General features: G+C 40.4%; 1 protein-coding gene and 1 non-coding gene across 22 annotated transcripts in view; one reads left to right on the forward strand and one right to left on the reverse strand.

Annotated features, from left to right (window-relative positions):
* The first annotated feature begins 712 nt into the window (after positions 1-712).
* The window catches only part of RAP1B (RAP1B, member of RAS oncogene family), a 50,468-nt gene continuing 26,036 nt past the window's right edge, over positions 713-25,144 (forward strand). For 8 of the 21 annotated variants that reach the window (XM_045365579.3, XM_045365587.3, XM_065524545.2 and 5 more), the window contains exon 1: positions 713-849. The gene's annotated coding sequence lies outside the window, so the exon portion shown is untranslated. Of the gene's footprint in view, positions 859-8,221; positions 8,284-11,068; positions 11,106-23,948; positions 24,061-25,144 lie in introns of those variants that run through there. The other 13 variants (XM_045365581.3, XM_065524546.2, XM_065524547.2 and 10 more) reach the window with 6 other exon arrangements.
* LOC123567773 (small nucleolar RNA SNORA70) lies at positions 17,169-17,302 on the reverse strand. The gene has a single exon (XR_006690876.1). It is a non-coding gene; the product is annotated as a small nucleolar RNA SNORA70 (small nucleolar RNA).

A 25,144-nucleotide genomic window follows, 5' to 3' on the forward strand; every position in this document is an offset into this window, starting at 1 on the left:
TCCAGGCCACGCATTTAAATACTCAATTTATTTTAGTTATATAAATGGCGTTGGTTTAGGTGCAGGGTACAAACTTATTTGGAAATCATAGTTTTGATAACTGCGTTTGGCAGGGTAATTTGGAAAGAGTTCGCCCGGGTTAAGACACCAATGGATGAAATACTTGTCAATCCCGGAGAAAAGGCATCTCAAGAATGGAAAGACTTGCTGGCTCGGGCTCCCTCAGGGAGTTCTAGGTGTAGGAACTGCGCGCTCTCCGTTACTTCTCGGTTACTGCCCAGCACAAAGGACGACGCGAATACCAACAGACTGGACGAGTCGGTGACTACAGTTTGCATTAAGAGGCGGCGCTTTTTGGGTTTCGGAGGGTTCCACTGGAACCTACCAGGGTCAGGAACACCGACGCGCGGATTCCGCCCACCAGACATCCTGGGGAAGCGAGCCTGAAGGCGCGGCGCAGCTAGAGAGAACCTCGGCATTCAGGTCGCCCAGAGGCAGCTAAGGGGCCCGTGGGCAGGGCCTGCTATCCGGCTGCGCCGCAGGCCGGCGAGAGGCCGGCGCCGAGGACCCGTCGCGCGGCGGCCAGGCCCCCTCGATTCCCCCTCGCCCCGCCCCCTAGGGCCCGCCCCTTCCCGGGCCGTGCACCCGCGCGCCCCGCCCGCGGGCGGAAGCTGGAGCGAGGCTGAACGCCTGACGTCAAGGCGACATCGCCAAACCTCGCCCAGAGTCAGGCGTGTAAACCAGCCGGAGCGGCGGCGGCAGCGGCAGGATCGCCGTGGCGCCGAGAGTAGCGACCCGGAGGGAGCGCGGGGCGACGCTGGCTGCGGGGACCCGGTGACAGCGTGAGAGGTTCGCAGAGTGAGTGCGTGGCCGCTGAGGGAAGCGGCGGTGGCGGCCGCGCGGGGCGGGGGCCGGGCGCCGGCTGAGGGGAGCGGGTGGGGTGCGGCGAGGCGCGGGCCGGGAGCGGCGGTCAGGGGCCCCGGCGGCGGCAGCCCCTTGGCGCGCGGCAGGTGGCGCGAGGGCCAGGCGCCCGGCCGGCTAGCGCGCTGCCTTGCGGGCCGGCGAGGAGGAGCCGCCGCCGCCGCCGCGGGGGAACAGCGCGCTTTGCGGAAGGGGTCAAATGTCTGAAATATGGCGGAGGAAGTGAGAGCCCGAGGACCCCCCCACCCGCCCGCTCTCTTCAGCCCGCGGCCGCCGCAGCTTCTCCCGCCGCCCTCCTTTCCCCGCCGGCTCCCCCGAAGACTCGCTCCCCGCCCCGAGTCCCCTCGCTTGTCGCCTGGGTTCCCTCCGTGGTATGGGTGGAAGTTAGAACGGAAACCATAAAGTTGTCCTTTGCGAAGACCCAGCTTCCCCTAGCCCCGAGCTAGGGAGAGGAGCCTTCGGAGGAAACCACTCCCCTGCGCCCCGCAGGCTTGAGCCTGACAGGGAAAAAGTTTGCCTGAAACGGGGCTGGCTTGCTCCATTTGTTGCGGGAAGTGGCAGGAGGAAGGCAGCGGAGGGAGCCCCACCTAGTCTGGCAGCAGCCACCGTGCAGAGAAAAACTGTTAAAGGGGCCTTTCCCTTCGTCAGCAAGAGGAAATCTCTTTATCTTACAGAGGGAGAGAAAATCCAGGAAGTTTGTCCTCTTCTCTTTTTCGCCATCTCTGGGTGTCTAATCCTAAAACTATCAGCGCCATGAATTTTATTTAAAACTACGCCCAATGAACCGGGCCCTCCGGAGTTTTCTTCTGAAAAACACTGATGTCTTTTGGAGAAAAGATCATTCTTGCAAGTTAAAGCAGATGGATTCCTTCCCCTTCGCTTTACCCCCTCTTCCCACTCTCTTTAATAGTTTAGAAAAACGTTTTGGCCGTGTAACTTCTGATTGGTATGAATAGAAGCAGTTGTGTGTTGCAGTAACGGGAAATCACATTTTTACGGGTAGAAAGTTGACACTAAATGAAGATTGTGATTTTAGTATTTTAAAATTAATTCCGTCTAATTGGATTTTGGTTTTGCTGGCGGCATCTAATATATGTCGAGTACTTAACAATTTAAAGCTCTGACTCGTAAATTTACTTTTGAACTCTCTTTTTTTGTAATTAGAATACTATTTGGACTTGCTCAACAAGACCATATCTTAACAAGAAGTAACTTATATAAATAGAAAAGGGAGACATTCATTTAACTTCAAGCCCATATTACTCTTAAAAGCTGACTCTTGAAATAGTATTTTTGAGTCATAGTGGAGTCATGGGACTTTTTAAGGGCCGGAAGGGACTATTTAGATCATCCAGTCCCACCCTGTCATTTTATGGAGGAGGAAACTGAGGTCTAGATAAGATAACCAATTAGTGGGTCCACTGACCTTTAGGACAGTAGTCTATCCGTAAGAGACAACCTGGAGAAAGATAGTGAATTATCATCTTACAAAGAATATTCTTCCCATATCGCACTTTCTAAAAGTGGGTACCTTAGTCAAATAGGAGGAAACACCACTTGGGTAGTTTCATCCTCAGGTTTTAGGTAAGGAAACTGATACTCAGATTAAATAACTTTAAGCACACAGAGCCTGAATGATAGTCTTATTTGAGCCCATCTGTGCTTTTAATCTGTACTGCATTAGGTGTTTTCACTTGCATTTCCTTGTTTGACATTGACAATAAATTGTGAAGCTGCCTTATCTGAGGAAGTCCTAAAGTAAATCATTGGAACACATGTAACCAGTTTGTTGTTTCTAATATGCCAGGTATCAAAATACAACTGAAGAACCAATACTAAACTAACTTAATTTCAAAATGTGATATGGGGCATGAAAATGATTGCTCTGGCCGGGCGTGGTGGCTTACGCCTGTAATCCCAGCACTTTGGGAGGCCGAGCCGAGGCAGGCGGATCACTTGAGGTCAGGAGTTCGAGAACAGCCTAGGCAACATGGTGAAACCCCGTCTCTACTAAAAATACAAAATTTAGCCGGGCGTAGTGGCACACGCCTGCAATCCCAGCTACTTGGGAGGCTGAGGCACGAGAATCGCTTGAACCTGAAGGCTGCAGTGAGCCGAGATTACACTACTGTACTCCAGCCTGGGTGACAGAGCTAGACCCTGTATAAAAAAAAAAAAGAAAGAAAGAAAACGAAAAAAGAAAATGATTGCTCTGCTCTCTTTTACGTTCTCCCCCTTACCCCTGACCGCATAAAAGACGTATCTCTTACCTTCTATGACACACATTACTTCCTGCCTCTTGTTACCATTATATATTATTTATTCCATTGTATTGTAAACCCCAACCACAAGATATATATTCTTTTGTATGCCTTAAAGCACTGGCATGGTGCCTTGCAATAGACATACAACACCAGTTAAATGTAAGTACCATGAGAGTAGGGACTTGATCCATTTCATTCTTCACGGTATTCTTCTTCCTATAGCTTTGCCTGGGCACAGAGTAATGGTTAGCGTTTGAATTTAGGGATTAATGGTAATGAACATTCAAAGAGAGGATACTTGAAGAGAACAGTGTAAGCCTTTAAAAAGAAACATTTCCATATTGGCTTTGGAATCTCTTTTACTTGACAAACTAATTTTCGTTTTATCCTCAATCCTTTTCAGAATTCCAGTATTTTCTCTTAGCTGTAGAAAGGTAAAGTGACCCTCTCCCATAATAAAGAGCCACCATGTAAGAAGGGTATAGCAAAGAATTAATCGTTAAAATAACTAGATCCATTTTTGTAAGGATCCTTTCAAGTGTATCTTCCTCTCTAATTCAAGATTGGTGAAAGGTCTATGCAGAGATTGATAACATGGTAACTGATTAGACATGTTATTTTAAATGCAGTCTAAGATTTGGATGAAAAACTCACGTTCAGGTTTCTTTGCCTTTTGTTGTAGGTATTCGATAAATATTTATTGAGGTAGTGAAATAAATCTGAAAGTGGATCTGATACAGAGAATTTGACCGATTTTACTAGGTGTCCATTTACTTTTTCCCCATAAGTATTTAAATAGGCTGTTTTATTATCGACTGTCAGGCAGATCTTAGTGATTTGCATCATTTCCTTAAATATGTAAAATAACTGTTTCTCTGTATGTTTGTGTTGCTAAAGAGGAGGTTGGGTATTGATCTGCAGTGTCTAGATTTGACTGGCACTAGGAGTAATTTAGCATTTATGATTTAGCTATTTACTGCTGTTTTATAACAGTGATGTCACATGTTCACTCTATAAAAAAGTTAGGTAAAGTTAATATTTCTTAAACTTTGTAAGACATAGATTGTGACTAAAAATATGCCCTGGGTGTTCTTCCCCCTCCTGTCATTGAGGACTCCATGGTCTAAGAGATTAGGCTGAAGTTTTTGTTAACCTTTTCAAATTAAATTTCTTTTAGAACAAGTTAAGACATTTTGGCTGATGCAATGATTCATTGTAACATTGGACAAAATTTTTAGTTCAGTAATCTATAAACAGGAGTACTGTATTATGGCTCTGGAAGCTAATGTTTTTCTGTGTTCATAGATGTTTTGTAATGGTATTGAAAGGTACTAGTTACCATTTGAGGTCTTAAGTTCTTTGTAAATCTCATGAGCACAGTGGAAGCAGCTACAAAGAATAGATGAATTTATCCATTTGCAGTAAAAACTGACTTGTATATAATCTGTTGTACTTTGAACCCAGTTGAGCACCGGATTCTAAAACAAATCTCTTTGGTCATAGAGAGTTTCTATTTTAAACAAGAGAAGTTTTCAGGAACTTTTGTGCTGCCTTAAAAACATCACTTTTTAAAATTCACTAGCAACAAAAAATAGTATCACATTCTGTATTTCTTAACACTAGACTATTTATTCCTAATGTTGGTCAAATCAAGGGTACAGTAGCAACTGATTATATAGTGATTTAGAAAGATTTTTTTTCCTTTGAATTAGTAGAGGGTCAAAATTTTTAAAACTGTTTCCAAAGAACCTTAAAACTTATGAAAATAAAGGGGAAATGTACCAGTTTTTTAAATTTAAATTCCCTAAAGTAAAAATATTTACAGTATGAATTGCAGAATTTCCATCTGGTTTTTATTGTACAGGAAGACTATATTTTGTAATATCAGTATGCAACTCAAAATACAAAAAATTAGTTGGGCGTAGTGGGAGGTGTCTAATCCCAGCTACTTGGGAGGCTGAGGCAGGAGAATCCCTTGAACCTGGGAGGTGGAGGTTGCAGTGAGCCGAGATCGCTCCACTGCACTGCAGCCTGGGCAACAGAGTGAGACTGTCAGAAAAAAAAAATTACTTGATTATATGAGGTGCCTGCATACTAGAAATGTTCTTTTAAGTTACAAATCTCTCTCTCTGACCACAGAGAGTAATTATTTAATATTGTGAGTTTGAGTTTTATATCAAACCATTTCCTAAAACTTGTAATTACTTTTACTTTATGTTTTTGTAGTTACACTACTTTATATATATACACATATGTATATATCAGTGAAACCTTTTACATTTTAACTGAATTCTGATCTCATAAGTTGTGATTTTTTTTTCCAGTACTGGGGGATTATTTTTTAACTGTTGTGTTTTTTAACTGTGTTTAAATGTTTTTTGACTGTTGTGCAAATAGACTGAATAAAGGAAGAGAGCATCCATTAAAAACTCTAATAAATAATTTGGATCTTCTTTTTTTTTTTTTTTTTTTTTTTTTTTTTGAGACGGAGTCCTGCTGTGTCATCCAGGCTGGAGTGCAGTGGCACAGTCTTGGCTCACTGCAAGCTCCGCCTGCTGGATTCACGCTATTCTTCTGCCTCAGCCTCCCGGGTAGCTGGGACTACAGGCGCCCGCCACCACGCCTGGCTAATTTTTTGTATTTTTAGTAGAGACGGGGTTTCACCATGTTAGCCAGGATGTCTCGATCTCCTGACCTCGTGATCTGCCCGATTCGGCCTCCCAAAGTGCTGGGATTACAGGAGTGAGCCACTGCACCTGGCGGTTTTTTTTTTTTTTTTTTTTTTTTTTGAGACAGTCTGGCTGTGTCTGTCAGGCTGGAGTGCAGTGGCACGATCTCAGTTCACCACATCCTCCTCCGCCTCCAGGGGTTAAGCAGTCCTCCAGTCTAAGCCTCCAGAGTAGCTGGGAATACTGTGCCTGGCTAATTTTTTCTTTTTCTTTTTTTTTTGTTGAAATGGAGTCTGGCTCTCTCCCCCAGGCTGGAGTGCAGTGGCGCAATCTCAGTTCACTGCAACCTCCGCCTCCAGGTTCAAGCAATTCTGCCTCAGCCTGCGGAGTAGCTGGTACTGCAGGCGTACACCACCACACCCGGCTAAGTTTTGTATTTTTAGTAGAGGGAGTGTTTCACCATATTGGTCAGGCTGGTCTCGAATTCCTGACCTCAGGTGATCCACCTGCCTCGGCCTCCTAAAGTGCTGGGATTACAGGTGTGAGCCACGGTGCCCAGCCAGTTTTTGTATTTTTTGTAGAGACGGTTTCGCCACGTTGCTCAAGCTCACCTCAAACTCGTAGGCTCAAGGAATCTGCCCATCTTGGCCTCCCAAAGTGCTGGGATTATAGGCATGAGCCACTGTGCCTGGCCCAGCATTTCACTAAGTAACTTTATTTTAAAAATATACAGTGAACTAATTGCCGAAGTGGTGGATTGCCTCTACCTGCAATTTTTGGTGAAAGCTTTTGGAGAGGAAATGGAAAATGCTGGGTAAAATGAAATTATAGTTATCTGTGTATTCTAAAATTTATCCTTCTTACATTAGAATATATTTTCCAAAGTTACTTTATACTAAATTCAGGGACTTTCTAAGTTTCTAAGTTCTAAGTTCTCAGTTAATAGAACTGAAAGGGTATCAATAAAATAAGGACTATATATAAAATCTATTTTTACTTAGTTTTTATGCATCAAAAGGTATGTATGTTGCATCCAGCTGTTTGTTACCTTGTGTTTTAAAGTTGCAGTTAGAATGTGGAATCCTATTACAACATTGTGCTCTAATATATTTGTGGCTCATGCTTCTAAGATTTTAAGTTATCCATAAGTTCTTCAATACAATAGCAAAATGCAGGAATTCCTCTGGAATCTTGAATTGAGGGATAAGGATGAGATATATAATGTATGTTATCTGTTATTTTCTTCTACTGCTCTTGAAATTAACAAACTTGAGATAGTGTACTGAATTTGTGTTTATAAGATTGGCTGAGTTCAAACATGTCTTTTTGATTTTCTTATTAGTGTTTAGAATATAGAAAAGTATAAAGAAAACTAATATCATCCGTAATCCAATCACTACAATGACTTTTTTTTAAAGCAAAATGTGTACTTTCCTTCTGAAGCTTTCCAGCCTCTGCCTCCTCAGTGAGAATGATGACATACTGTTGTTAGAGTTGTTGAGGATCAAATGCAGTATTATTTGTAAATATTTTATAAACCATACAATAATATAGTATTGTACTATTTATTTATTTATTTTGACGGCCTCACTCTGTCACCCAGGCTGGAGTGCAGTGGCACAGACTTGCTCACTGCAGCCTCAACTTCCCAGATTCAAGCCATTCTCCAGCCTCAGCTCCCCAAGTACCTGGGCCTACAGGTGCATGCCACCACGCCCAGCTAATTTTTGTATTTTTTGTAGATATGGGGTCTCACCATGTTGCCCACGCTGGTCTGAACCCCTGAGCTCAAGTAATCTGCCCGCCACCACTTCCCAACCAGCCATATTAGTTCTTGTTTTATAAAGCTTTTTTTTTTTTTCTTTTTCTTTTTTTGAGATGGAGTCTCACTGTGTCGCCCAGGCTAGAATGCAGTGGCATGATCTCCACTCAGTGCAACCTCTGCCTCCCGGGTTCAAGCAGTTCTGCCTCAGCCTCTCGAGTAGCTGCGCCCCCATGCCTGGCTAATTTTTTTTGTATTTTTCTTAGAGATGGGGGTTCACCATATTGGCCAGGCTGGTCTCAAACTCCTCATCCTGTGATCTGCCTGCCTTGGCCTCCCAAAGTGCTGGGATTACAGGTGTGAGCCACCTTGCCTGGCCCTATAAAGCTTTTATTATCCTATAGCATTGCTTAAGATTCCCATTGAAGTATGAATAAGAACTAATAAATGTGATTTTTGATTAGTCTAACAAAGGAATTACCCAGATCAGTATTTTCAAAGTATGGTCCAAGGAATCCTGGAGGTCCCCTAGACTTTTTTGGGGAGTGTACAAGTGCAAAACTATTTTTATAATGCTGAGACATTCTTTGCTCTTTTCTCTGTAGTGACATACCTGTAGTGTAAAAACAGTGGTGGATAAAACTTCTGGCACTTCAGAATAAACCAGGTTAGAGTACTCCACTGTGCTTATAATCATTGTATTATTCACTGCCATGCACTCACAGTTTTTTAAGTTTCACCTAAATGCTCTTGATGAAGAAGTAAAAAAATTTTTAACTAAATCTCTACCTTTGTACACATCTTTATAATATACTCAGCAAAATGGGAAGTATGCTTAAAACACTGGCGAGACCACGGACAGCAAGCCTCCCAGCACTTTGGGAGGCTGAGTCCAGCCTGGGCAATGTAGTGAGAGCCTGTCTCTCCTATTAAAGAAAAAAAAAAAGCCAGCGTGGTCATGCACACCTACAGCTACTCTGGGAGGCTGAGGTGAGAGGATCTCTTGAGCCCAAGAGTTGGAGGCTGCAGTTAGCTCTGATTGTGCCACTGCCCTTCAACCTGGGTGACAGAGGAAGACGCTGTCTCAAAAAACAAAACAAAAACACTTTGCAGCATACTGAAATATAATGGTTGTTTCTAGGGAAAGCATTTGTGTGATTGAGTCACACGCTGAAGCAGTCATTTTTTCATATAATGCCATTTTTGCTTAAAAGAATGCCAGACTTGGGCATTAGGCTGACATTTTCTTGAAAACAGTGAGCCTTTGCTTTAGGGAAAATAGTGATAGTATTTATGGTCAATGATAAAGTTCCTAGATTTTAAGCAAAAATTTTAGAAAGCTTGTATCAGCTGCTGTAAGTATATAATGAAATCTGTCATTATTTGATTATGTGCATAACTGAGTCAGTATTTCCAAATGATGAATTCATAGTATTATAAAAATCATACATGGGTAAGAAATCTTTCCAAAATGTGCTAGACCAATGGATTTTAATGTTATAGAGAACATAAAGTTTATCAATAAGGTATCCTGTTCCACATTGCAACTAATTGCTGAGTTTTGGTGTAGTGTCAAAGACCAATATCCAGATTTATCTGAAAACGCTATTATTAAAATATTCCCAACTGTCTGATGTATTCTTTTTGTATTACTCATTTTACCATGCTTTGCTGTCAGTGTTTAATGTCTTCTTTGATTTATTTTGTTTATATTTTGGAAACAGGAATGGGAGCCAGAGATAAATGTGAAGCAATGTTTTCATGTGCTTTATCTTAAAATCTCTTATTAATATATAATCAATTTAAGTTTAACTTCTTTGTAGTCTTCTCTGAGCAGTCTATTCAACTTTTGGTCATGGTAATGGATTAGATAATAATTACTTTTAAGCCTATTTTTTGGTTTTAATACTTGTTTTGTATACCTGACCGCTCATCTATAGACAGAATGCCCTTGTGTCCAAATTCTAACATAATCCTTAATTAGATTTTTAGTAGTTGACTTTCTCAGTTTTAAAATATTTCTTAACTTTCCCATAGTAAAGCTGTAAGTTTCAAGTTCAGTAATGTCTTTTTGACCTGAGAATTTGGTATGTTGGCTTTCCTTAAGGACACTTTTCAAAAACACACCTGTAGAATGATCCTTTTTTTACCTTTCAGGAGAATGCTGTTTCTTGCCTCTTTTTTTTCTTTCTTTCTTTCTTTTTTCTTTTCTTTTTTTTTTTTTTTTTTTTTTTTTTGAGACTTGAGTCTCTTGTTGCCCAGGCTGGATTGTGGAATGCAGTGGTGCAATCTCAGCTCACTGTAACCTCCTCCTCCCAGGTTCAAGCAATTCTCTTGCCTCAGCCTCCCAGGTAGCTGGGATTGCAGGCACCACCACCATGCCCGGCTGATTTCTCTAGTTTTAGAGACGGTTTCACCATACTGGCCAGGCTGTTCCTGAACTCCTGACCTCAGGTAATCCACCCACCTCGGCCTCCCAAAGTGCTGGGTAAAGCCACTGGGAGGCCTTCTTTTTTATGTTAATTTAAAAACATTTGTAGCAATCCTTGTTAAACTTTTTATAAACTCATGGGATAAGTCCAAATTTTATTTATTTATTTATTTTTTTTTTGAGACAAGGTCTCACTCTGTCACCTAGGCTTGAGTGCAGTGTCAAAACCACGACTCAACTGAAGCCTTGACCTCCCGGGCTCAGTTGATCCACCTCAGCCTCCCAGGTAGCTGGGACTACAGGCGCGTGATACCACACCAGGCTAACTTTTGTATTTTTTGTAGAGACAGGGTTTTGCCATGTTGCCCAGGCTGGTGTCAAACTCCTTGGCTCAATCAGTTCTCCCACCTCAGTCCTCCAAAGTGCTGGGATTACAGGAGTGAGCCACCACACCGGTCTGGTTCCAAATTTTAAAGGATTTTTTAGACTGTTTGGATCTAGTAATCAGTTCAAATTAGGAAAGTGGTAAGAAAGATGGTTAAGTTACAGTTTGTATTGTGCACAGTTTCTTGGAAATTTAGTGCCAGTTATTTCCCTAGAGAGATTAAAATGGAAAGAAAAAGAGTTAATTCAGTCTGAACACCTCCAGTGTTGCAAAGAACAAAGTTGACACCAGAGGAAGAAAAAGGTTTAGGGAAGGAATACATGTGAAAATGCTAACTTCAGGGTAGCTTCTGGGATTAAGCATTATAGAATTCCTGCCTACATGAGCTAATCCCAGAGAGAGCAGGGGAATTTAACAGGAAGCTTTAGTGCTCTCTATATTAAATAATTAACTGGTCAGCTGTTCTAGCAGTTCTGAATTAGGGAACATACTGAGATCATATTTTATGTCCAGGACATCCAAATTAGTCACAAGGTTGTCACTGACTATTGTTTATAGAGTTGTGGTTGCTAGTTGAAAATATTGCATTAAATCCTTCTATTTTAGCTTGTTTATACTTGTGTTTTTTTCTTCCAGGAGCTCTCAACTTAATCATCCTTCAACAAAAAAAGAAGTAAGACTAGGTTTGCAAGCTTTGAAGGACAGAAAAAGCATTTATAACATTTCTTTGTTTAGATACAAGTGATGATGGTTAATGATGGTGATAATAGGCAATGAAGAGGTGAAAGGGCGGGAAGTAGACCAGAAAAGAGAGTGAGGATGGTTATTAAGAGGTTCTTGTTAAGTGCAAGACTACTGTTAAAAGCAATTCACTTCACAGTTCTGGTCAACAGGAATGATAAACTCAACATTGAAAAACACTTGTGATGCTTTAGTGGTTGATACATCTTATCCATCAGAAGGTCCTATGTAGAGGATAAACTGACATTATATTTGAGTTAGAGATTATAGTCTTGAAATTTCATCACTAAGCAGTTTGACTGGAGAGCCTTTCACTAGTTCTGCTCCCCAGTAGTCCCTTCTGTACTTTTCTCTGGACCTTCAGGTGATCAAATTATACCTTTATTTCATTGTCCTCATATGTTTTAGCTCATTCCATTGGGTGTGAAATTAAATCTGAGAACTCAGGTATTTGTTTTAAGTAGTTAGACCTTTTATTGTACTCTGTTGTCTTTTTTTTTTTTTGAGACGGAGTCTCGCTCTGTTGCCCAGGCCGGAGTGCAGTGGCCGGATCTCAGCTCACTGCAAGCTCCGCCTCCCGGGTTTACGCCATTCTCCTGCCTCAGCCTCCCGAGTAGCTGGGACTACAGGCGCCCACCACCTCGCCCGGCTAGTTTTTTGTATTTTTTTTAGTAGAGATGGGGTTTCACCGTATTAGCCAGGATGGTCTCGATCTCCTGACCTTGTGATCCGCTCGTCTCAGCCTCCCAAAGTGCTGGGATTACGGGCTTGAGCCACCGCGCCTGGCCTGTTGTCTTAAATAGCATGGTTTAGTAGTGATAACATTGACCTAGGTGACAGGCTTCAGTTTAGTCTTTGGCACTGGTCATGAAACCTTGAACAAGTTAACTCCTCTCTTAAGACCTTATCTTTATGTAGAGAAAGTTTGACTAAATGGCTGTTAAGGTCTTTTCGGGCTTTCAAATCCTGTGTTTCTGTGATACCACCCTTGTTTAAGCCACAGTCGTCTCTTGTCTGGACTCACAGGAGCTTCCTAATTTGTTTTCATTCTTGTCCTTCCCCACATTATTTCTACCCAGAATACAAAGTGACCTTTAAAAAGATGTAAAAATGTAAATCAGATCATTTAATAATACCCTCTGGTTCCATTTTACCCTTAAGAACCAGTTCCTTTTCAAGGCCTACAAGGTACTGCATAATCCAGTTCTTGCTTACTTCACAACTTTATCCCTCTTACTCACTAAGCTCTAGCCAGCTGTACTTCTTTCTGTGACAATTTTTTGCCAGCTCTCTGCAATTCTGCCTCAGTCTCAACAGTGGATCTTAGTTCAGATGTCACAGTTACAGTTTTTACTGATCACCTTATATAAAGGAACATTTTTCTTCATTGCCTCTGTAGTTCTTATCATAATCAATAATTATATTTATCCATTTGTTATATATATCCATTTGTTTACCTCTCATCCCCTCTAAACAGTTTCAGGAGGACAGGAAGATCATGTTACTTTTCTACCACTATCTCAAATGGTTAGCCCAATAACTACTTAGTGCTCAAGATAATTATTTTAGTTAAAAAAATATGTAAAGTGTGTAACGGTTTGTCCATATCAGTTCCCATAAGCTACTCCTTAAACTGTTTTTCTCTTTACTCTTTTGGTAGTGGCATGGTCTCATAATCTTGCCCAGGCTAGTCTGGAACTACTGGGCTCAAGTGATCCTCCTGCCTCAGCCTCCCAAAATGCTGGGATTTACAGGCGTGAGCTACCGCACCCAGCCTTAAACTAATTTTTAAAGTTTTTTATCTGTGTCCAACTATAATTCCTCATTTTTTATTTAGGTCATCTGTCTCTTGAGGACTATTTGATCTCATTGCATGTTGTTGAGAGCTAATTGTTCTTAGTTACTATATGTTAAGATTAAATTGAGTAATTTTGCACAAAAGGTTTTTAGCAAAGACATGAAAAGTTAACCAATATAAAACTGTTAGCAGTTCAAAATATCGAAATGAGTGATATAAATGAGTGCTTATTAGAGTCAAGGGAAGAAGTGAAATCCTTATCTATTAGTTAGAAAAGACAGTAAAAATAAGGTAGAATCTGCATATTAAAAGAGTTTTAGATTAACTATGAATTATAGTGAGCAACACTAGAGAAATTGAAGTAAATTCAAGAGTGTTTTGCTCTGGTAGATGTTTGTAAAATTGATGATAGGGCCATAATCCCTTATCTATATATAACCTTTGGTGCCAGGTTTGGATTTCAGAATTTTGAGGAAAGATTTGTTTTAGATTTTAGTAAGAGTAATCAAACACAATATTAATGTGAAACATGGATAGTCACATTGAGAGAAGTAAAAGGTAAAAATAGTCTCCCATCAGTGCTCAGATGAAGTTTTGTCATTATATATCAGGTCAGTCTTTGCCACCAAAATAGTTGTAGAACTTTTGAGTTTTCAGAGACTTTAGGATTTCAGAAGTTCTATGTGAAATTGGTTTCAGGTTGGGTGCAGTGACTCATGCCTGTAATCCCAGCACTTTGCAAGGCCTAGGTGGGTAGATCACGAGGTCAGGAGATCGAGACCATCCTGGCTAACACGGTGAAACCCCGTTTCTACTAAAAATACAAAAACTTAGCTGGGCATGGTGGTGCATGCCGGTAGTCCCAGCTACTCGGGAGGCTGAGGCAGGAGAATCGCTTGAACCCAGGAGGTGGAGGTTGCAGTGAGCCGAGATCACGCCATTGCATTCCAGCCTGGGCAACAGAGTGAGACTCCATCTCAGGAAGAAAAAAAAAGAGAAGAAATTGGTTTCAAATGAGTTAAAAAAGGCTTTATTCATTACTGTTTGGAGAAGATACCAGGGTCTGAAAATGTTACTTTGAAGCAATTAGCTTTCCAAACCCTCTCTGCCAAGGAATTCTGTTTGACCCTGACTCAGGATGGAATGCACTGCTGAGGGTGATGAGTCTTTAGGGTATGGGAAAATCACCTAATTCAATAATTGCAGAGTCCAGTTAATCTTTGAAAATAGTTGAGGTTGGTGCCTGACAAACACTAACAGTTTTTTTTAAATGTTTAAATATTGAGAGCTCATATCTTAACCACAGTTTCATCTTGGTGATTTTTTTAGTCTTATATTAGGCAGTTTGTCTCCTAATAGATGTTTTTAAGAATTATTTGAAACATTTAATTGTAAAGTAAGAATACAATAGAAGATTAGAATAGGAATATTATAAATAGGACTAATGTAATCCTCATTTAAAAATCCTTGGACCAGACGCGGTGGCTCACGCCTGTAATCCCAGCACTTTGGGAGGACAAGGCAGGCGGATCACTTGAGGCCAGGAGTTCGAGACCAGCCTGGCCAACATGGTGAAACCCAGTCTTTACTAAAAAATAAAAAAATTAGCAGGGCATGGTGGTGTGCGCCTGTAGTGCCAGCTGCTCGGGAGGCTGTGGCAGGAGAATCGCTGAAACCTGGGAGGGAGAAGTTGCAGTAAGCTGAGATCGTGCCACTGCACTCCAACCTGGGCGACAGAGCGAGACTCCGTCTCAAACAACAACAACAACAAAAGCTCCTCGATGGAACCATTTGGTAGTGACAAGGATTGAAGTAAATCTCGGAAGAGGCTACTTAGAAACTCAGAATTGATTACAGGAAGTGACTGCCCCCTTTCCGTATTTTCTTCAGATGCTCTGGTTATTTTAACAGCGTAATTAACCACCTAGACTTTGGTTCTCATTGCCTTTATCCATTTGTTTGGTGTATATACTAATGTTCAACGATGCACACATTAATGCATGTGATGTTTTTTTGTACCATCTTATCACTTGTAGAATTGCCAAGATGGGCATTTTTTGGAGCTCCTTTTTTTTTTTAAGTGCTTACTGGCCTAATAATTATGCAAGTAAGTTTATTTATTTTAATGATATGTATATGAAAGCCCAAAGTAAGCATTATTTATTTCTTCCAGAGCAGTGTGGTGTGCCTTTCATTTTTCTAAGTGGTCTTTATTTTGTGGAATACTTAATGGATCTTTGAATAAACTGAAGAGGGTAGATTGTAAAAGGAAGAACTGTTAAATTAGTCAAAAACAACTTTATAACACAATTAGCTGCATAAACCAGTGTGTGCATAAGCAGGTAGTATAAATGCTTAGGTTGAGATACTAAAATAATTATTAGAGAAAATTATAGGAAGTACCTATGCTTCCACTATGTTTTGTTATTTGGTTAATTTTTCTCCTCTGAACTTCTGGCAGGTTTACTGGGGAATTTTCCATTAGGAATATTCTGGTCCTTAAGTTTCATTTTGAATGTGTAATAATGTCATGAAGATTATGAACCCACAGTCTAGAATCAAGGCATTCTTTTAAAAAGTTTCAGATGAGGCCGGGCGTGGTGGCTCATGCCTGTAATCCCAACACTTTGGGAGGCCGAGGTGGGTGGATTATGAGGTCAAGAGATCGAGACCATCCTGGCCAGCATGGTGCACCTGTAGTCCCAGCTACTTGGGAGGCTGAGGCAGGAGAATTGCTTGAATCCGGGAGGCGGACGTTGCAGTGAGCCGAGATAGCGCCACTACACTCCAGCCTGGCAATAGAGCAAGACTCCGTCTCCAAAAAAAAAAAAGTTTCAGATGTATTCAGAAGTGTTTATATTAAGCTTGTCATCTGATCCTGGTTATGAGGTTAACAGTAAAATGAAATAAAATATTTTTCTGAGCCATTTGTTTCTTCTGCCATGAAAGACTAATTCTGTTTATTTCTGAATTCGACCTTGTGTTGAAACAGACTGTAAAATCATGTTTTAAAAAAGCTTCACCCATTCTTGTGGAGGGTGGTGGTTTGCAAAAGCACCACCCCACTTAAGCATTTACATTGAGAAAATATTTATGGCATTCTTCCATTCATGAAAACAGGTATGCTTTGTTCTGGAGTTCTTACTGTTATCTACTAACTCTGAAGTTCGTCACTTCTGATTTCTTGTACCACTACCTCAACAACTTATAAACTGTAGTTTATAAGTTGTTTATAAGTTTATAAGTAGTTTTATGTTTATGTAGTTTATAAGTAGTTTATAAGTTTACAACTTATAAAGTTGTAGTATAGTATTTGCTTGAAATACATAAAAGTAGATATTTTCCCTAACTAATGGGCATATTTCTGTGGTGGTTGTAGCTACTTTGCAACCTGTTCAGCAAATACTATGGGGCGTTTTTGGCGGTATCTTTAAATTTTGCACATAGAGAACCATCTTGGATAACTTTTTCCCCCTAGTCTCAAGTCATCCCTTTGGAGGTAGTGTCTCATTTTTAATCTGTGACTTGTGGAAGTTAAGGCATTTTGAGTAGCTTATTTAAATTACTAAATAATCTGATTTCTAGAGGTCTGAGGAATAGCAGACACCCTTTTCTGTACTAAACTGGGGAAGTTTACAGGCAAAAAGATGAATTAAATGGTCCTAGTAGACAGCCCCTAATATTTTTGGGCTAGGGGTAAAGGTCTTAAGAATGAGGGAAGGTAGTATCAGAATTTTCCAGGGTGTTTTTTTTGTTGTTGTTGTTTGTTTTTTAGGTGGACAGGAAGTAGAATTTATTGGTGAGTATTAAGAGGGGGCAGCACAGTGGAAGCCCTCATGAGTGCAGGGGCTGCCACTTGTCCAGAGGGCCACGATTGGGAGTGTACTTGACCCCACAGCCATCTGGATGAGCCGCTTTTCAGCCACCATGTCTTCAGAATCATTGGCATTGAACTTGGTGAAGCCCCACTTCTTTGAGATGTGGATCTTCTGGCAGCCAGGAAACTTGAACTTGGCCCTGCACAGGGCCTCAATCACATGCTCCTTGTTCTGCAGCTTGGTATGGATGTACATGATAACTTGGCCAATGTGAACCCTGGCCACGGTGCCCTGGGGCTTTCCAAAGGCACCTCACATGCCTGTTTGGAGCCTGCACTGGGGTAGTGCAAGGTCAGACACATGAACATCCATCTGAAAGGAGGGGCTCCAAGGTCCCTTAAAGCAATCCATACAACAAACAGGCTGCATACACTACCAAGGAAGCTGCTGTTTGCAGCATTGCACACTGGGCCCACATGAGGAAAGGAACTCAGTTGGCTTAATGGGCTGCAGCAGGGTGTTTTTTAAAACACACACATACACCCAATCCCTACTAGAATGAGAGATTTTACTAATAATAGTGTTAGAAGTGTAAATGGTTTGGTAGCCAACCACTACTTTAAAATTGATTAGCTTTCCCGAGCTTCTGGGTCTTCACATTTAAATTTGACCTGACCTTGAAACTTCCCCTCTCGTTATTCCCAGCAGTGACTTTGTTTTATGCACTTTTCGAAATACCCCGTGCATAGCTCCTTACTTCACATCATGCTGGAATATGACCCATACCAGCCAGACTACATCTAACAGAAACATAATACCTGACTAAAAGCGTCTTTTATCATGTAGATAGATATACAGGGTACGTTAATTTATCTTTAGAGAGACTCCCCAGCATACTGAAAAAACAGACCTAAGTTTTAGTAGATAGCCTTGCTTTATAGAAAATGAAAATGGGCCAGAGAGTGGTGACTCATTCCTGAAATCCCAACGCTTTGGGAGGCCAAGGCAGGAGGATCACTTGAGGCCAGGAGTTTGAGACCAGCCTGGGCAGCATGGCAAGACCCTGTCTCTGCAAAAAATGTTTTAAAAAATTAATCGGGCATGTGGCACACACCTATAGTCCAGCTACTTAGGATGTTGAGGTGAATAGATCACTTGAGCCCAGAAGTTGAGGCTGTAGTGAGCTATGATTGCGCCTCTGAACTCCCACCTGGGTAACAGAATGAGACCCTGTCTCTTAAGAAGAAGAAAATGAAGATGCCAGATACTAGCTTTTACAGCCTCCCTTGCAGCTAGGGCACAAGTACTTGACATAGGCCCCACAAAATTACACGTACTTTAACTTGAGATGGAAGAGATGATAAATTTCTGATGGATTTCTCTTTTCCGCTTGGTTGATGTACACCACAAATCAGTTTTCTGCTGCAGAAACAACTGATATAAACTGAAGCATCTACTGTTAGTGATGTGACAGCAGTGTCCTCACCTGGCCAGTTTTGTAATATGGTTTTGGGTGTTTGTGGCTATGTTAGCTTCCACCTTCGTTCTCTAGTTTCCACAGTAATTTTGTAAGTTGCTTGATATTTTTTAATGACTTTTTATATGTAAATGTGATTTGTATAACTTCCAAGAGAGGAAACCTTGTCCGATGCATGACTTTAGAAAATTTAGCAAAAAGTTTTCAAAGGGATATTTACGTGAAGAAAATGAGTGGTATCCTTGTGAGAGAAAAGTACAAAAAGACTGGGGCAAGCTGCTTTTCCAGAAATAGGCCCTGATGATGACACTTTTGGTAGATCCAAGTTTTTCATGAATATTGAAGCTCTGGATGCCTTATTCAGTAGTTTCATAGCAGAAATCCAAAAGTGTAGAAAGAGTTTTAATTGCAATTAAATAAAATCAAAACTTTAGTTTTACAGTTACACTAACCACATTTGAGGTGCTTGATAGTCATCTGTGGCTAGTGGCTACTATACTGGGCAGTCCAGCTAGAACATTATCACAGGAATCTCTATTGGACAGCACTAGCCTATATTCTAATCCTAAATCTACAGTCTTGTGGTTCTGCAACCTCAGGTAAGTAATCTGAATCTCAAATCCTTTATCTATTTTTATTTAGTTAGTTAGTCAGTCAGTCAGTCAGTTATCTATCTATTTTGAGACAAGTCTCACTGTGTTGCCCAGGCTGGAGTGTAGTGGTGCAGTCGTGACTCACTGCAGCCTCAGTCTCCGTGGGCTCAGGTGATCCTTTTACCTCAGCCCCCCCGAGTAGCTGGGGCCACAGGCGTGCACCACCATGCCCAGGTAATTTTTTGTATTTTTTGTAGAGACAAAGGTTCACAATGTTTCCCAGTCTGGTATCGAGCTCCTGAGCTCAAGCCATCTACCTGCTGCAGCCCCCAAAGTGCTAGGATTACAGGCGTGAGCCCCTGTGCCCGGCCAAATCCTTTATCTAAAGACAGTACCTTATCTTCATTGTTGCTCTGAAGATTGAATGAAATTTAATATATGAAAGGACATGGTAAGTGCTTTGAAAGCACCATACAGACATGTACTTGTTCCAGATTAGTAATTTATTTATTGGTTAACAATAGATTTTTCTAAAATAATCTGAAGAGAAACTTCAGAACCCCAGTGGCGTGAATACTTTGATGTTAGACCATGTGTATTTTAGCCACTTGGAGAATCTAAATGCACAAAATTGACAGATTAGATTTTCATTTTAAATGTAAAATATTTTACCAAGCTGTCCTTTTCAATTTATCTTTAAATCTTAAAGTTTTTATGTATACTGGGGACTTACCTTCTTGTTGTAGGTTCCCGTTTTACGTACTATTTTATCCTCATGAATGATCTTAATCTGTTAACTAAGTGAATAATGTACCTGTCACATAGAGATGTTGAATGAATGTTATAAAAATGATAGCTATCTGTGCCAGAAATCACTGGTTTTGGTAGACAGACTTCAGCATTCAGCGTGATCATTCTCAGTAATTCTTTATAGGTGTTTTGATTTGTTTTGAGGGGGTTGTTTGGCATATATTTTGCAGCTAATTAATTCATTTTTGCAAAACCATCAGACAACAATGCTAGATATTTAAAATACTCTACAGCAGAAATTTTCAAATGTTTTTGGAATCATTAATACAACCGTTTTTCTCCTTCACTTAAACCATAGTAGCCATTGGTAATTGAGAACTAGATTCTTTTTCCCTTTGAGTCCTAGTTGATCTCAAAAATCATTCTCAACACTGCACTTAGCTACAGGTAGCTATTAACATTTTGAGTTGATGACTAAGCTAAAACCCATTTGCCACCTCTGAGTTAATGGGCAAGGTCTATCCTCGTCTCTTCCAGGCTCTCGCCTATAGTGCAAGTGTTGGCAAACTTTTTCTGTAAAGGACCAGATAACTATTTTAAGTCTTGTTAACCATACAATCTCTTATCACAGCCATTCACCTCTGCTATTGTAGCCTGAAGCCAACCATGGACAAGACACAACAAATGAACTATGTTCCATTACAACTTTATGAGTGTGACTGTGTTCCAATAAAATTTTATTTACCAAAAAAAAAAAAAAACAGGGAGCAAATGGGATTTGGCCTGGGAGTTCTAGTTTGCCAACCTCTCCTAGGGCAAGAAACTGGTTTTGATTAATTCAACAAATAATTAGATGTCTTCCATATTCTGGGCACTGTGTTAAGTTTTGATTATATAGCAATAATCATTACAGGTAGGCCCCAGGTCATGAGGTATTTAACCCTTGACTGAGTATGGTTTTGGGGCTTTTTGCTTTTTTTGGTTTTGGGGTGTTTTTTTGTTTGTTTATTTGTTTTGAGAGAGGGTCTCTGTTACCCAGGCTGGAGTGAAGTGGTGCTATCACAGCTCACTGCAACCTCAGCCTCCCCAGGCTCAGGTGATCCTTTGACCTGCCATCCTCCCGGGTAGCTGGAACTATAGGCATATGCCACCACGCCTACCTAATTTTGTGTATTTTTTGTAGGAGTGGGGTTTCGCCTTGTTGCCCAAGTATTACAGGTATCAACCACTGCATCCAGCCTGAATATGTTTTTTTTCATGCACTTTGGCAGATTCAGAGTACTTTTTTGAGGGAAAAATGGGGCCTGCCCCATGCATCTGCTTTGTTTGTTAATACATGTGAGTTCGTAGGCAAATACCGCAAGTGCTATAAGTTAGCACTTGTTCTACAAGTTCTGTGATAGTGGTATAACTAAGTGTAACTTCAATGTGTCTTAGATATTAGATGCCGTGGTATCAAAATTAATATCCTGTTATAAAAAATAGGGAACCAAAAATGTTTACGTATGATATCTACACTGGCTGCACATAGCAGATACTTAATGTCCATATAATATTGAATAAAGCTGGAATTACCAGTTTCTTAACTATCCCTTATGTCAGTTTCTTGCAGTTTCTTCATTTGGTATGCTATTTCTGACCTCATTTTTTGTTTTTCACCATTTTAATATAGGTTTTTGTTGCAAATCAACCTTATACATTTTAAAAATATATCACATATTACTCATATTTTAATGAAATGCTTACCATGCCTAGATATATTGTTCAGCTTTCTACTGTTAGAACTTCTTTCGTTAATTTAAAAGTATCTTTAGTTTTCTCAGTATTCATGTTTATCTTCAAAATGTCTGTTGTTGCTTATTAAATGAGTCAGAGCTCTTCACTGATACTCAGAGATCTCCTTAATCTTAACTGAAGACTCCTGCTATTTTTATTTTCCTATTCCTTTTGTGCCCTGTGAGCCAGTCAGACTGCTTTTTCCACTATAGTCTAATTAATGTTCCCATGTGATGCTGTCTTTTGTGCCTTTGCTCTCACTTTTCTTATCCCTGGTATGTTCTTTCCTATTGAAATATTGTAACTTTTTTTTTTTCGCCACCTTCTTCATAAATCTCCTAATCTCTCCTTCTGAACTCCCATAGTATTTTGTACATCTCATGATATTTTTCATATTTTTATGTCTCCATTTTTTCCTACAAAATTGTAAGCTTTTTGAGAGCAGGTATGTTTCATCCGTCTTTAAGAATATGAAATAAGAAGCAAATTCCTGTCAGAATGTATTCCACCTAAAATGGCCAACCATTCTGGTTTGCCCAGGATGGAGAATTTCCTCAGACATGAGACTTTCAGTGCTTAAACCTGGACTGTTGGTCACCCTGATTGCGCTGTATGATGTAGCCATCTTTTTTGCATATCAGTGCTTTACTGCAGGTTTTTTTTTTTTTTTTTTCTTTTTAAAAAATAAACACATAAAATGAACATGAAAGAAACTTGTGAGTTTTTTGGGTTTTGGATTTTGTCTTGTTTTTTCAGACAGTTTGGCTGTCACCCAGGCTGGATTGCAGCTGCAGTCTTGACTCACTGCAACCTCCGCCTCCCAGGTTCAATTCTTGGGCCTTAGTCTCCAGAGGAGGTGGGACTGCAAGTGTGTGAGACCATGCCCGACTAATTTTTGTATTTTTATTAGAGATAGGGTTTTGCCATGTTGGCCAGGCTGGTCTCGAATTCCTGGCCTCAAGTGATCTTCTTGCCTCAGTCTCCCAGTGTGTTAGGATTACAGGCCTGAGCCGCTATGCCCAGCCAAACAAAAATTTTTTTTTTTAATTAACAGAAAAATTACTTGTGCCTTTTAAGCAAATGTTTGGAAGATTATATTCATATGTAGAAATGTAAAGATCAGATTCAGAAGATAAAAAAGACCAAAATGTGGGAAAATTTTGACTAAAGTTGAAAAAGAATGATGTCCTTTTCATAGAGGGACTCTTTGGTAGTTTTGGTTTGTTTAGTAGACACAGTTTTTTTAGAGTAGAACCTAAAAGAATGTGGAGTAAATGGTGGCAGTGGTTTGACCACAACAGTGGTATCTATTGCTAGAGAAATTAAAAATAGGATGTAAGATACTTAACTCCCCTTTTTACCAAAGGCTTCAGATAAAGAGAAAATGGGAGCAAGTCCAGAGATGATAGGCACTGTGTGGGCTAATGATTTTTTTAGAGATGATGTCTCACTATGTTGTCTAGGCTGGTTTGGAACTCCTGGCCCCAAGCAATCGTCCCACTCAAGCAAGACTCAAGTAACTGGCCCTGTAGATGTGATCTGTCATGCCCACCTGGCAAGTGATTTTTATATGTTATGGTTTATTGTACAATACAAGCTACTCACTGTGTGTTTTATTGTGAGAAGCTCACTAAGTTAGAAGGTTTTTCAGTTTTGTGCAGTATTTTTTTCTATTCATATTTCTATTTCTCATAAGCTGGGAAAAACATCATCAAAGTTCATTGGGGTGACATCTTACATCTAAAACCTTAAAACTAAGTTGAGATTTATTATCACAGAATAAATTCCCCCATATCTCCAGCAGACCTCCCACCACTCATGACTTGATGACTTCAATCATACTCATCCCGTTCCCCAGAGTGCCCTCACTTTCCAAGTGAACTCCCCTATTCCCTAACGATTTATATATCCACTGGTCTGGTTTAAATATCCACTTAGGAATTCTTGCCTGATAGTTCTTTATAGGTAGACAATTGTTCTCTTCTGTGCATCCACAGCAAGCACTTTATTCTGTAGACCCTGCTTGATTGTGCTAACACAGTGCAAACACTGAACATTTTAATTTATAAAACGGAGTGTCTTCTGGGCTTTAATATGTAGTTGTCACATTTGTTTTTCCTCTGATTTCTGGGCCACACAACCTCTTTGTTACAGTTAAAACTAATATCTCAGCCTGGCGCGATGGCTCACACCTGTAATCCCAGCACTTTGGGAGGCCGAGGCAGGCGGATCACGAGGTCAGGAGTTCTAGACCAACCTGGCCAATATGGCGACACTTTGTCTCTACTAAAAAATACGAAAATTAGCCAGGCATGGTGGCGTGTGCCCATAGTCCCATCTACTGAGGAGGCTAAGGCCGGAGAATCACTTGAACTTGGGAGGTGGAGGTTGCAGTGAGCTGAGATCATGCCACTGCTCTCCAGCCTGGGCAACAGAGTAAGACTCTGTCTCAAAAAAACAAAAAAACCTAAACATCTCTAATCTGGTCATTGAAATTGAGGTGTAAAGCAAATTAATATTTTCTCATTGCCTCTTGTATCCTCCTTTTCCTGTGTAAGAAATAATAAGGCCCACTATAAGGTAGTGGAGTAGAGAGAATGGAATTGATTCCAGAAATACCAAGGTGGAATGAATCAGACTTGATAATGGAGAGAAGAATCCATGACAACTCCCAGGTATACAGTTACCTATTAAAATAGTATGCTATTGAAGTCCTTTAGGTGTCTTAAGCACTGTAAACACCTAGATAGATGTAATTTTTAAAAATAGCAAATTAACATTTACTGACTACTTCCTATGTGTTACTCATTGTGCTACACATTTTGCATAGGGTAAGTTATTTCATTTGAATCTTTAAAAACTGTAAGAAGTAGATACTCGTATTTCCATTTTCAAATGAGGAAATGAGACAGAGTTTAAAATAATATAACCAAAGCCACTCAACTAATACTTAGTAGAACTGATTCCAACCCAGACAATGGGATGTAAAGGCTATACTGAGTCAGTATGCATCCCTATAGATTTTACTGCTAGTTCAGATGACAGGAAAAGAATGACTTTTTTTTAGTCACATCTAGAGAATTGGGAGCAGGGAGGAGTTCTGCACAAATATGCCTATTTGGAAAGATCTGATAGAAACTAATAAGGTGATCTTGAGCCTACATCATTATTATTTTTTTTACCTGTTTTTGAAATTGGTCTCTCCTTTTTTTAAAAAATCACTTAACTATTTTGCTTATCTATTGACTCAGGTGAGAAATCTATTAAACTGATTCTTCTGCATTTGTCAGATTATTGATAAATTGTTTATATTCTACCATACATGACCAAATACTGAACTGAAAAGGTAACTATAGAAATAAAACTGTAAGGCCGGGCGCAGTGGCTCACGCCTGTAATCCCAGCACTTTGGGAGGCCGAGACGGGCGGATCACGAGGTCAGGAGATTGAGACCATCCTGGCTAACACATTGAAACCCCGTCTCTACTAAAAATACAAAAAAAAATTAGCTGGGCGTAGTGGTGGGTACCTGTAGGCCCAGCTACTTGGGAGGCTGAGGCAGGAGAATGGCGTGAACCTGGGAGGCGGAGCTTGCAGTGAACCGAGATTGTGGTGGCCACCGCACTCCAGCCTAGGCAACTGAGCAAGACTCTGTCTCAAAAAAAAAAAAAAAAAACTGTAAAAGTTAACCTTACGTTGCATGTCAAATTATATGTTGTTGAATATTTCAGTGAGAAGGTTGGTGTAATTAATGGAAAA

The sequence above is a fragment of the Macaca fascicularis genome, chromosome 11 (assembly GCF_037993035.2).
Source record: "Macaca fascicularis isolate 582-1 chromosome 11, T2T-MFA8v1.1".
NCBI classification, from domain to species: Eukaryota; Metazoa; Chordata; class Mammalia; order Primates; family Cercopithecidae; genus Macaca; species Macaca fascicularis.